Below are 12,260 nucleotides of genomic sequence, written 5' to 3'. Positions count from 1 at the left end.
TTCGCCACTTGATCTTCCATTACATTTTGCCAATTAACTAAAATGGCAAACTTTCCCATCTCTAATTTTTGGCTGAACTATTATAATTAGTGACTACTTTGAAGGATCCCATAAATCTAGTACACCCATTTTCTATCTTCTTCTGGTTTTTCACTTTTATGTAATCACCTACAAGCAGTTTTGCTTCTTTAACACCATGTTTACAATCATACAGTTCTATGTATATTTCCCATTATTCAGTTTTATTCTCTCTGACCTTTTCCCACAAGACTTGTTCTTGTCTTTCCTCCTTCATACATGTATGTTTGTTTTTGGTAACAGGGTCTCTTCCCCTCAAAATTGTGAAAGCCGAGAATCCTGTTATAGTGGGTGTAGTGCGGTAAGCCCAAATCAATCTATTTATTTCTAATTGCCCATCAATACTCTGTTGAAGCATTCCACCACACCATTCCCTGCAAGCTTATATAACAAAATGTGCTTCCACGTAATGTTATTCCTAGACAAAAAGTTCTGTAAATCTTTGGAAACAAATTGAGGACCATTGTCACTCAGCAAAGATGATGGTATGCCCTCACACTGGAACAAATCAAGAAATTGTACAACCGTAGAGGAATCTACTTTTACTCCCACTCTTTCTCCAGGCCATTTATAAATAAGTTGGCCAAAACAACTATATATTGGCCAACCACATTTTGATTCTGCACAGGCCCTAAGATGTCAATGCTTAAAGCTTCCCACGGACTATTAGGGTACTGCAAAGGAGACAAAGGTGGTCTAAAGGTTACTAACCTTTTATCTGCATTCAGACACTACACACTCACTCACCAACCTTCCAAATACCACGTTTAACCCTGGCCACCAATAATGCAACTGGATTTTCCATTTACTTTTGATTATATGGAAATAGCCTTCATGAGATGTTTCCAGGACCTACCTTTTCAGGGCTAATGGTGGATTCACTATAATTCCACTTAGAAGAAAACCATCATCCCTAAGAAAACTCATTGCATATTTCCCTGAAGTGTTGTGTATCCTTATCTAAATATTTCATCTCAGGCCAACCATTCAGCATATACTCCTTTACGTGACACAAAACTGTGTCCTTGTCATATTGATTCAACCATTGTTCTTCAGTGATGAAGCCAGAGATGTCTTCTTTGATGACAGCCACACACACATCTTCCCACCACACAGTCTCTGAACTCCACACTTCAAGAGGGAATATACTTAAATAATCCGCAACTTTGTTTTTAGACATTTGGTAAATATTGCACCCTTTTGGTGTAATCTAACAATTGTAGGGCTAATCTGGTTAATCTTGGTGTGGCTTTCTCAAAACGCTCTGTTGTGAGTATTTTAATAAGGAGTTTCAGTTCATTGCAAAGTAAAAAATCTGAACCATCAGACACACTGCCAGAATGTCTCCATCCCCCCACAAACACACCAGCATTTCACCAGCATTTCACTTTCTATGTTGAAAATCTTGTCCTCAGCATATGCCAGTGATCGTGATGCACATGAAACAGTATATTCTTGAGAGCCTCCACCAATTTGTGAAAGAACCCCCAAACCCCGCCCACTAGCATCCGTGGGAATAATGTTTATGGCTCTGGGATCAAAACCTTGTAAGGGCAAAAAAGAACAAATGTAATTTGTTATGCTTTCAAAACAATTTTGCAGTTCCATTCACATTTACTTGGTTTTATCTTCATTTGTCGTATATCAAAGTTCTTGGCAGCAAAATCGTTCACAAATATGGCATAAAATTCAGCTAATCCATGAAAAGGATCTCACATTATCCTTTAAAGTGGTAGTAGGAGCTTCTTGGACAGCCTCAATCAATTATTTTTTGGGCAAAATACCCTGTTCAGAGATCTCATGAACTAGATATGTGATAGAATTAACTGCAAAATGACATTTTGTGATTTCTGCACTTAAACCCTGGTCAATCAATACCGTCAACACATCTCTCACTTTTTCGTCATGTTCTTCTGATTCCTTTTCATTATAAGAATATCAGCCTGAAAGACCATAACCCCCTCATATCTTTTAAATTTGGTACATTAGGTATTGGAAGACTGCCGCCTCAGATGTCAATCACCCAAACGGCGAGATACAGTTAAATATTTACTTTTAGCATTAAGCGGCACTTGGTGATATGCAGATGCAAACTCTAAAGATCTTAACCACTTCATCGTCATTCCAAACATCTCTCTAATTTTAGGAAGATAAAACTTGTCTATAACAATATTTTGATTTAGGTTAACAAATTAATACATAGCCTCACCTTCCCTTCCCACAAGGGGTGCCAACCATTCACTCGACTCAGTGCTCTTGATGATACCACCCCTCTCTAGTTTATCCAATTCATCCTTGCCTCTAGGATATTCCTCCTTCATTTGTTGTGCAAAGTAATCTTTACTATCTAACAACAAAACTTATTCCTGACTTTTGGGATCTAAAATGATTTCCTCTGGTCTATCCACCTTAAAATCGATGGCCCCTTTTCCACTACATACAGGTTTCCTCCTGCTTCTCTGTCCTTAAATTCAAACTTGATGACTCTGTACCATGCTATTTGTATTGGTTTATTGGTAAACATTTCAGGATGAATATTAGTGGGAACTAACATCTGTTTCTTAAAATGTCTTGTCCCACATTGTTCGGTCAGTAATTGCGTAAAAACCCAGAATCCGCTACAATGTCCACCAAGACACAACAAAAGGTAATGGAGCATACTGGTTTAGACCGGGTGTGCTCTTTCATCCCTAAAACACTTGTATCAATGCTCGAATCATGATTTATTCCAACATTAGTCTCAAAGACAAATGTTGTTCAGTGAATTTTTCAACAGTACAGTTAAGATCCATTTTCTTTTTTACCACACTTGCAAAGTGTCCTTAAGTGCCACAAAATCAAAATTTTTGTTTCCATGCTGGATAATGGTTATCCTTGGCAAAGTGGCCCTTGCTTCCACATCTGTAGCATGAATTCCGGTTGTCTCACCCCCCACTTTCTGGGTGGTCACTTTTACTAGTATGTGGTATTTGTTCTCCAGATTTCTTTGTTTCTGAAGACCCAACTTTACACAAATTCTCTTTCTTTCCTGTGACACCCACATCCGCTTTCATACATCTTTTTGATAATTCCGCTTTTATAGCTATGGCCATTGCTTCCTTTAGACCTAAATCACTGCAAGCCCAAACTCTCTCCTGAACATTGGAATCATTTGTGTGTATAACAATTTGATCTCTAATTAGTTCATCGTGAAGATGACCAAAATTGCACGAAATTGTCCGTTCGATTAGGTGGTAATTCCTTGCCTAAATCATCTTCTATAGTAGCATTATAAGTTATAAGTTAAAGAAATATGCTTTCCATTGCGGCCACTTCATAACCAGTTGGGCCAGTGTAGAGAAGAATGCTTGTGAAGGCATTAAGGTATAAGACTGTGCACACATTGTTCTATAGAACTATGTAGTTCAAACAGTGAGTAATAACCAGTTACATGTTTAACTCGTGATTACACATGTATTTTCCATGCCAGATAAATGGTTACATTTTAAAGAAAAATAAATATTTTCTTCATGTGACAACTTAGCAGTTGGCATTTACTAGTTTATGCCAGATATGTACTTGAGGTTTTCACTCATTCACTCTCAGGTAAATAAACATGCGCAAGTGGCTCGTATAACCTCTGTGAATTGCATCAAAAATGGCGCCATGCTGTGTATGTCAGCTTGTGTCTGCTTGCTTGCCACATAGGGTTTAATGATGCACAAAGACTTCGGGGCGTGTCTCACATAATCAAGTTGTGTGACCTATGCAAATAAAAGGAGCTTGTGTGAAGTAGTTCAGCGTAAGCCGGCACAAGAGCAGTAATTTTTGTTTAAGAATTCAACGGTGTCCTGCTGCACCATTGGTGTTCAAGGTGCTTGACAGCCATTAGCTAGAAGTTGATAAGCTGAATGTACTCACATACGTGATGACCACCAGGCAAAATCTGTAAATTGTGTCCATTACGTCTGCTTTGCCTCAGTACAGAGTATGTTCTTGAATAATTTAACATGATGTAATTCACACAGCAGTGTGGGTTTACTGGAGTTTTCCCCTTGTCGCCATTCATTAAAGACGCATAGTAGATTTGAATTCTTTATTAAAAACTGTGAACCCCAGCGCATTGAGCAAGAACGCAACCTTCCCTTTGTGCTCTCGTCCAACGGCTCCTTGCCACATTCTGTTTTTCCCTGTCCTCGCATTCTGTCACCTACAGAATGCGATGACATAGGACATAGTACATTCCTTATCGTGATAGAAAAATGCTGCCTTCTGGCCCAGCTTTGTTCTGCACCAATGTGCATCTGCTTTAGAAGATTTTCATATTAGTTCTTCAATACACAGTACTTAGATCTTTGTTTTACAATGTATCTGCCTATTCTCCTTCGAAACATTCATAAAAATGAAATACTGCTCAAACAACCCAGGTTCATCTGAGAAATCAAACATTCATTTAATAAAAATGGCATCTCTTTAGTCCTTACGTTTTGAGTGGCATTTTCCTTAGTCATACGTTAAAGGAGTGATTAAAGAAAATATCCCAATAACCATCTGATTGGATATTTGTTAGACCTAAGAAAAATAACGGCCTTGGCTAACCAAATAAGGATCCAAGATTTTCAGTTAAGGACAGCATACAGATATGTTGAAATTTAACTTTAACACATGTTTATACATACATATACATAGTTATAGGGTGTGTGTGTGTGTGTGTGCGAGCTCTGCCATTTGTACATTTGTTTGTTATGACAGGTGCATTCCTAATATAGCAGTATTATAAAGCCCAGCAATGTTTAATAAACAGAATTGAGTGAAACTGGAAACATTTGCTACATATATTTTAATATTTCACTTTATTTTAATAGTTAAAACAAAAGTGGATATCTAACTACTGGGTGCTTTTGTTGTACTCCTGTCTCTGTGGTGCTAATACTTCAAACATTAAACATTTCACTTGTATTATTATGCCAAATAATTATTGTTGTACCAAAGCTGCTCACTAATAAACCAAATTCAATATGTTTCCTAACTATGTTTTTTGTGCTCCTTTACTCTCTGAACCCTGTGTTTGTTTACCCATGTTTTCCAGGCATTTATTTGTGTTCGGCTATCAGTGGTACATAAAGCAATGTACAGAAAAAAAGTATTTCAAAAGATGCTTTGAAAAAAGTAGGCTAATTTGCCTTCAAAAAATAAAACCTTAAACGCCAACACCAGAATAGAAATATTTGAGGTGTCCTACCTGTTAGCTTCTGATTACGAGTTAGGCAGAATCACACACAAAGATTCCAGTGGCGAAAATACCGTCACCGGCAAGTATCTCTACAAAGAAGCCTGGCTATTGCAACTTGGACCCACAGAAAGAGAAATAACTGTGCAAATACAGAATTCCACATGGTTTTCCCTATTTTGAAGAGTTTAACACTTCCATTTACCACCTGCTCCAAGCAGGTGGAAAATGGTAGCAGTGGTTTCCCAAGCACAGTAGTGGAGGAGGTAGGGGGCTGGGAGGGGTGGAAAATTAAACGCTTTGGGAGGGACCGGGCGACGAGGCATTTGCACAGAAAGCCTCACGCACTTATACCAGATGATAAAACCAGACCAGACAAAGTGCAATTCTTTGTGGTATTTCCGCTCCCAAAATTCGTAATCAGGGCCTTTATGTCTATTAGTTATAGTTATATGCAAATCTTTGCACATTTGCAAATTATTCCATTGGCCCCTATCTATTCATTTATAACTAACGCTCCCTGTTTTCAATTTTTACTGATTTTTATAGATAAATACAGAAAAAAAACATTCTTGTCTGTATTTATTTTTAGATGTGAATTAATACGGAAATTGGGTTGCTTTATGAGTAATTCTAATCACTGTCTGCCATGACAGCCAGGCCAATAGATATGTGGGCTGATAGAAAAGGGAGTTAGAAAAGAAAGGAATTTTAGTAAAGAGGCTTTAAAAGCAGTATATATGCATACAGTTGATACTGAAATGTGCACATTTACATGTAAGTGCACTGATTTATCTTCTGCGGGTCTTCACAGTGCTGAAACCTGGCAGACATTCAAGTATGAGTGCATATTTATCGGTTAAATAAATGTGGAAATATACTAATTTCAGGTAAATGTTTCCACAAAACACAAAATAAATATGGATAAGTACAGATAAAATTAGCAAAACATTAATATGGATAAATCCAGACGGAAATGGCAAAACAATAAATAACAAAAAACTGGGAGCCTTATTTATAACATAATCAGAGAGAGTTTTGGTGTTTAAGTAGAAAGCTGACTTTTGTCTATGTCTGAAAACAAAGACATTCGTAATGTATGCATCCATAGATTATGCATGCATAGATGTAGGAAATTGAAAGTATTTACATTTCATTCTGTTTGGGCCCTTTTATTTAGGCATAAAACAGTGCCCTAAACATACTACACCGTCCTTGGTTATAGTATGCTTGCGTGACAAACAGTGTCAGTGTCAATCAGTCAGTGTCAGCTAGAGCAGCTCTGCTGACCTGGTTCTCTGGCTCTAAAGCAGCTCTGCTGACCTGGTTCTCTGGCTCTAAAGCAGCTCTGCTGACCTGGTTTCTCTGGCTCTACAGCAGGTCTGCTGACCTGGTTCTCTGGCTCTAGAGCAGCTCAGCAGACCCAGTTCTTAGGCTACAGAGCAGCTCTGCTGATCTGGTTCTCTGGCTCTAAAGCAGCTCTGCTGACCCGGTTCTATGGCTCTAAAGCAGTTCTGCTGACATGGTTCTCTGGCTCTACAGCAGCTCTGCTGACCTGGTTCTCTCCCTCTAGAGCAGCTCTGCTGACCTGGTTCTCTCCCTCTAAAGCAGCTCTACTGACCTGGTTTCTCTGGCTCTACAGCAGCTCTGCTGAACTGGTTCTCTGGCTCTAGAGCAGCTCTGCTGGCCTGGTTCTTAGGCTCCAGAGCAACTCTGCTGACCTGGTTCTCTGGCTCTAAAGCAGCTCTGCTGACCTGGTTCTCTGGCTCTAAAGCAGCTCTGCTGACCTGGTTCTCTGGCTCTAAAGCAGCTCTGCTGACTTGGTTCTCTGGCTCTAGAGCAGCTCTGCTGACCTGGTTCTCTGGCTCTAAAGCAGCTCTGCTGACCTGGTTCTCTGGCTCTAAAGCAGCTTTGCTGGCCAGGTTCTCTGGCTCTAAGGCAGCTCTGCTGACCTGGTTCTCTCCTTCTAAATCAGCTCTGCTGACCTGGTTCTCTGGCTCTAAAGCAGCTCTGCTGACCTGGTTCTCTGGCTCTAAAGCAGTTCTGCTGAACTTGTTCTCTGGCTCTAGAGCAGCTCTGCTGACCTGGTTCTCTGGCTCTAGAGCAGCTCTGCTGACCTGGTTCTTAGGCTCTAGAGCAGCTCTGCTGACCTGGTCCTCTGGCTCAAAAGCAGCTCTGATGACCTGGTTCTATGGCTCTAGAGCAGCTTTGCTGACCTGATTCTCTGGCTCTAGAGCAGCTCTGCTGACCTGGTTCTCTCCCTCTAAATCAGCTCTGCTGACCTGGTTCTCTGCCTCTAGAGCAGCTCTGCTGACCTTGGTCTATGGCTCTAAAGCAGCTCTGCTAACCTGGTTCTCTGGCTCTAGAGCAGCTCTGCTGGCCTGGTTTTCTGGCTCTAAAGCAGCTCTGCTGACCTGGTTCTCTCCCTCTAAAGCAGCTCTTCTGACCTGGTTTCTCTGGCTCTAGAGCAGCTCTGCTGACCTGGTTCTCTGGCTCTAAAGCAGCTCTACTGAGCTGGTTCTCTCCCCTAAAGCAGCTCCGTTGACCTGGTTCCCTGCCTCTAGAGCAGCTCTGCTGACCTGGTTCTCTGGCTCTAAAGCAGTTCTGCTGACCTGGTTCTATGGCTCTAAAGCAGCTCTGCTTACCTGGTTCTCTGGCTCCAGAGCAGCTCTGCTGACCTGGTTCTCTGGCTCTAAAGCAGCTCTGCTGACCTGGTTCTCTCCCTCTAAAGAGCTCTGCTGACCTGGTTCTCTGGCTCTAAAGCAGTTCTGCTGACCTGGTTCTCTCCCTCTTAAGTAGCTCTGCTGACCTGGTTTCTCTGGCTCTACAGTAGCTCTGCTGACCTGGTTCTCGGCCTCTAGAGCAGCTCTGCTGACCTGCGTCTCTGGCTCTAGAGCAGCTCTGCTGACCTGGTTCTCTGGCTCTACGGCGGCTCTGCTGACCTGGTTTCTCTGGCTCTACAGCAGCTCTGCTGACCTGGTTCTCTGCGCTCACGATGCACGCACCCGACTTCTCGAAAATATATGTTCGAGGCATATGGGCTGCAGATGGTACATTTATGAATAGATCGCCATCTGGTGTTGGGCTCGGATGATTGCACTTGTTTTTCTTCTGGACAAGTCTTTGTCGTCATCGATGACTCCTCCTCTAGGTGTTAGTGCGCATGGGCATCGGCTCCATCCTTAGATTGTTTTTTTCCGCCATCGGGTTCGGATGAGGATCGAAGCGCTCCGGATCGACTTTGATAAAGAAAGTTATATTCGGCGCGTAACCCTTTCCAATTCGACGGTATTGGTTATCGAACGCGACTACACTTCCATCTCGACGCGTTTCGAAGAACGACGACTACGAGAAGACCAGCTCGACGTAGTCCAGCCCGGAGTCCATGGAAAGGACTCCATTCAAAAAATGTCCAGCGTGTGGTGCTAAGTTCCCACACCAGGACCTACACGAGGTGTGCAACCTCTGCTTGTCCCCTGAACACGAATCCAGGGACTGTGAGGCCTGTGCAGCATTTTCCTCAAAATCGACGATTAGAAACCGTCGAGCCCGAAGACACGAGGTATCGAGAATGCAGTCACAAGCAATCCCGGAGCTGTTCGAGGACCAGCACCCAGAAGAGGAAGAAGAAGAGGGTGACGAGGCGGGGTCAGAAGTGGACGAGTCCGACGTCGAGGAAATCGACGTCCAACAAACCGTGAGTGACGACGTCCCTTTACCAAAGAACAGACCCCGCACGGTGTCGACCCCGCCCTCGAGCCCGGTCAGACAACCGAAAAAAGTTTCAGACGCCCCGCCTTCGGGCCCGGCAACGAAACCGAAACCGAAACACTCGGTCTCCCATCATGGTGGTTCCGATAAACGACCCACCCCGACATCGACACCGCAGCTCCATATCAAAGAAAGCTCGAAGTCGAAACAGTCCATGTCGACACAGAAACACGCTTCGACGTCGAAAACAACATCGACACCGAAGACACCCTCGACACCGAAGACATCGGATCCGAATAAAATCTCGGTGCCGAAAATACAAATGGACAGTCAAAAGAAAAAACACCTTTCGGACCCGAAAACTGCGGTACCGACACAGGAATATAAAACCGATCCTAAACAAAAGACTCTGTTTAATGATCCACAAACTGGCAAGGTAGTCACAGAACTACCCAAAAAGAGGAAAAATGAACAATCGGACGACAAAACTCCTCCGAAGAAGAGAACAATGGGGACAAATACAACTCCTCCCCCTTCTCCACATCCTAGAGACACACCCTCTTCTCCTATTCCTCACAATAGGCCAGCTATTCCTCCCACACGACCATCTACACCTACAACAGATGTAGAAAGTGACACAAGGGAGGGAGAACATCCTGGGGATGATGAAGACACAATCCCAGAGGACGCAGACCCATGGGAACAGTACAATGTAGGGTCAGATATCGATAACGACCCTGAATTGTATCCGTCAAAACCTTCACCTCCTGATGATAATACTGGGTTTGCGCAACTCATTAATAGAGCAGCAAAATACCACAAGGTAGAACTACATGCAGAACCTCAAATAGAGGATTTCCTATTAGAAACAGTACCTGCTGCACAAAGAACATCAGGAACACTACCAATGCTTAAGGGCCTTCTCAATCACACATCAGAGATATTCAAAGACCCAGTGAGGGCTAGGGTACTGAACCCAAGAATTGATAAAAAATATAGGGCAGCTCCAAAAGACCCAATATTCATCAAGGGACAAATTCCTCTAGACTCACTAGTGGTCACAAACGCTCGTAAGAGAGCAAACTCTTTATCTACAGGAGAAGCTCCACCTCCTGACAAAGAGTCTAAGCTAATAGATGCCTCTGGCAAGAGAGTTGCATCTCAAGCGGCAAACAGCTGGCGCATAGCTAATACACAAGCACTACTTGCAAGGTATGACAGAGCACATTATGATGAGTTACAGAAACTCATCACACATCTCCCTAAAGAACATCAAAAGAGGGCAGATCAACTCATACAGGAAGGGAAGTTAATTACTAACACTTCAATCAAGTGCGCCCTAGACGCGGCAGACACTGCAGCAAGATCCATAAACACAAGCATCATGTTAAGGAGACATGCATGGCTCAGGGATTCAGGGTTCAAACAAGAGGTGCAAACTTCATTACTGAACCAACCTTTTGATGAGAAAACACTTTTCGGCACAGGGACAGATGAGGCCTTAGAAAAGATGAAAAAAGATACAGAAACGGCTAAATCAATGGGAGCATTGCAACAGCCGACCCAAAGAGGTTCCTTTCGTAGGTCCACCTATAGAGGGGGATCCAAAAATACAGGTACAAGCCAGCAACAAACCTCTTTTACGCCGACATCACCCAGAGGTAATTCTAGAGGTAGTTACAGAGGTAACAACAGCAAGGGTAGAGGACGCGGAAACAACAACAACCGCAACTCTCCAACCCCAAAGCAGTGACTTCCTACAGCTCCCCCCAGACCATATAACACCGGTCGGGGGACGCCTATCACAGTTCCTACCTGTCTGGGAAAACATCACATCAGACAGGTGGGTGAGACAAATTATCCAACATGGTTATTGCCTGGAACTCACATCTACCCCACCAAACATCCCCCCCAAACAGCGTCCAATGAAACAAGATCACTTAACACTGTTAAAACAAGAAGTACTATCTCTGCTACAAAAGCATGCCATAGAGAAGGTTCCAAAGCAACAACAAGGAACAGGAGTATACTCCCTATACTTCCTAATTCCCAAAAAGGATGGGTCTCTAAGGCCAATACTAGACCTAAGACCTCTCAACGCATACATACATTCGGAACATTTCCACATGGTCACGCTTCAACAAGTACTTCCTTTACTGAAGAAAGGGGACTTTCTTTCTACACTGGATCTAAAAGACGCTTACTTTCATATCCCGATTCACAAAGCCCACAGGAAATATCTAAGGTTTGTGGTAGAAGGACAACATTATCAGTTCAAAGTCCTTCCGTTTGGTGTCACGACGGCGCCAAGGGTGTTCACAAAATGCCTAGCGGTGCTTTCAGCCCACCTAAGAAGACAACAAATACATGTCTTCCCATACTTGGACGACTGGCTAATAAAGGCCAAGTCACAAGAAGAATGTCTTCAGAACACACAGAAGACAATTCACATGCTGCACCAACTAGGATTCACTGTGAACTACACAAAGTCACACCTGCAACCAAGCAAGGTTCAATAATATTTAGGGGCTACTATAGACACAGAAAAAGCCAAAGTATACCCCCAATCCAGTCAGGATCCAGACAATGCTTACAATCATTAAAAAATTTCAGCCACAACACTCATTAACAGCAAGAGTGTTCATGCAGCTATTAGGGATGATGTCATCCTGCATACTGCTAATACCATATGCCAAACTACAAATGCGTCCGCTACAAGAATGTTTAGCGACACAGTGGAATCAGGCTCAAGGACAGATTACAGATCTGGTGTTGGTAGACGACCGCACACACCGATCTCTGAAGTGGTGGAACACAACAAACATTACCAAGGGTCGGTCGTTCCTAGAACCAATTCCACAGGTGACAATAACAGCGGACGCATCGCTCACGGGATGGGGAGCGCATATGGAGAAATATACAGTACAAGGAAGATGGAGTGTGCAGGAAAGAAGGCTGCACATCAATCATCTAGAACTACTAGCAGTGTTTCTAGCATTGAAAGCATTTCAAATGCATGTTACCAACAAAGCAGTCCTGATCAGAACAGACAACATGACAGCAATGTATTATATTCAAAAACAGGGGGGGACGCACTCTCTCCAACTATCCAGACTAGCGCAGGAAATTTGGAGATGGGCCATTCCTCAAAACATCTATCTGTTAGCAGAACACCTACCAGGAGTTCAAAACCAGATGGCAGACATCTTAAGCAGACAGTCGGAACAAATACACGAATGGGAACTGCACCAACAAATACTGC

The sequence above is a fragment of the Lissotriton helveticus genome, chromosome 2_1 (genome assembly GCF_964261635.1).
Source record: "Lissotriton helveticus chromosome 2_1, aLisHel1.1, whole genome shotgun sequence".
In the NCBI taxonomy this organism is placed as follows: domain Eukaryota; kingdom Metazoa; phylum Chordata; class Amphibia; order Caudata; family Salamandridae; genus Lissotriton; species Lissotriton helveticus.
The sequence above is the reverse complement of the archived record's forward strand: the minus strand, read 5'-3'. Positions refer to the sequence as shown.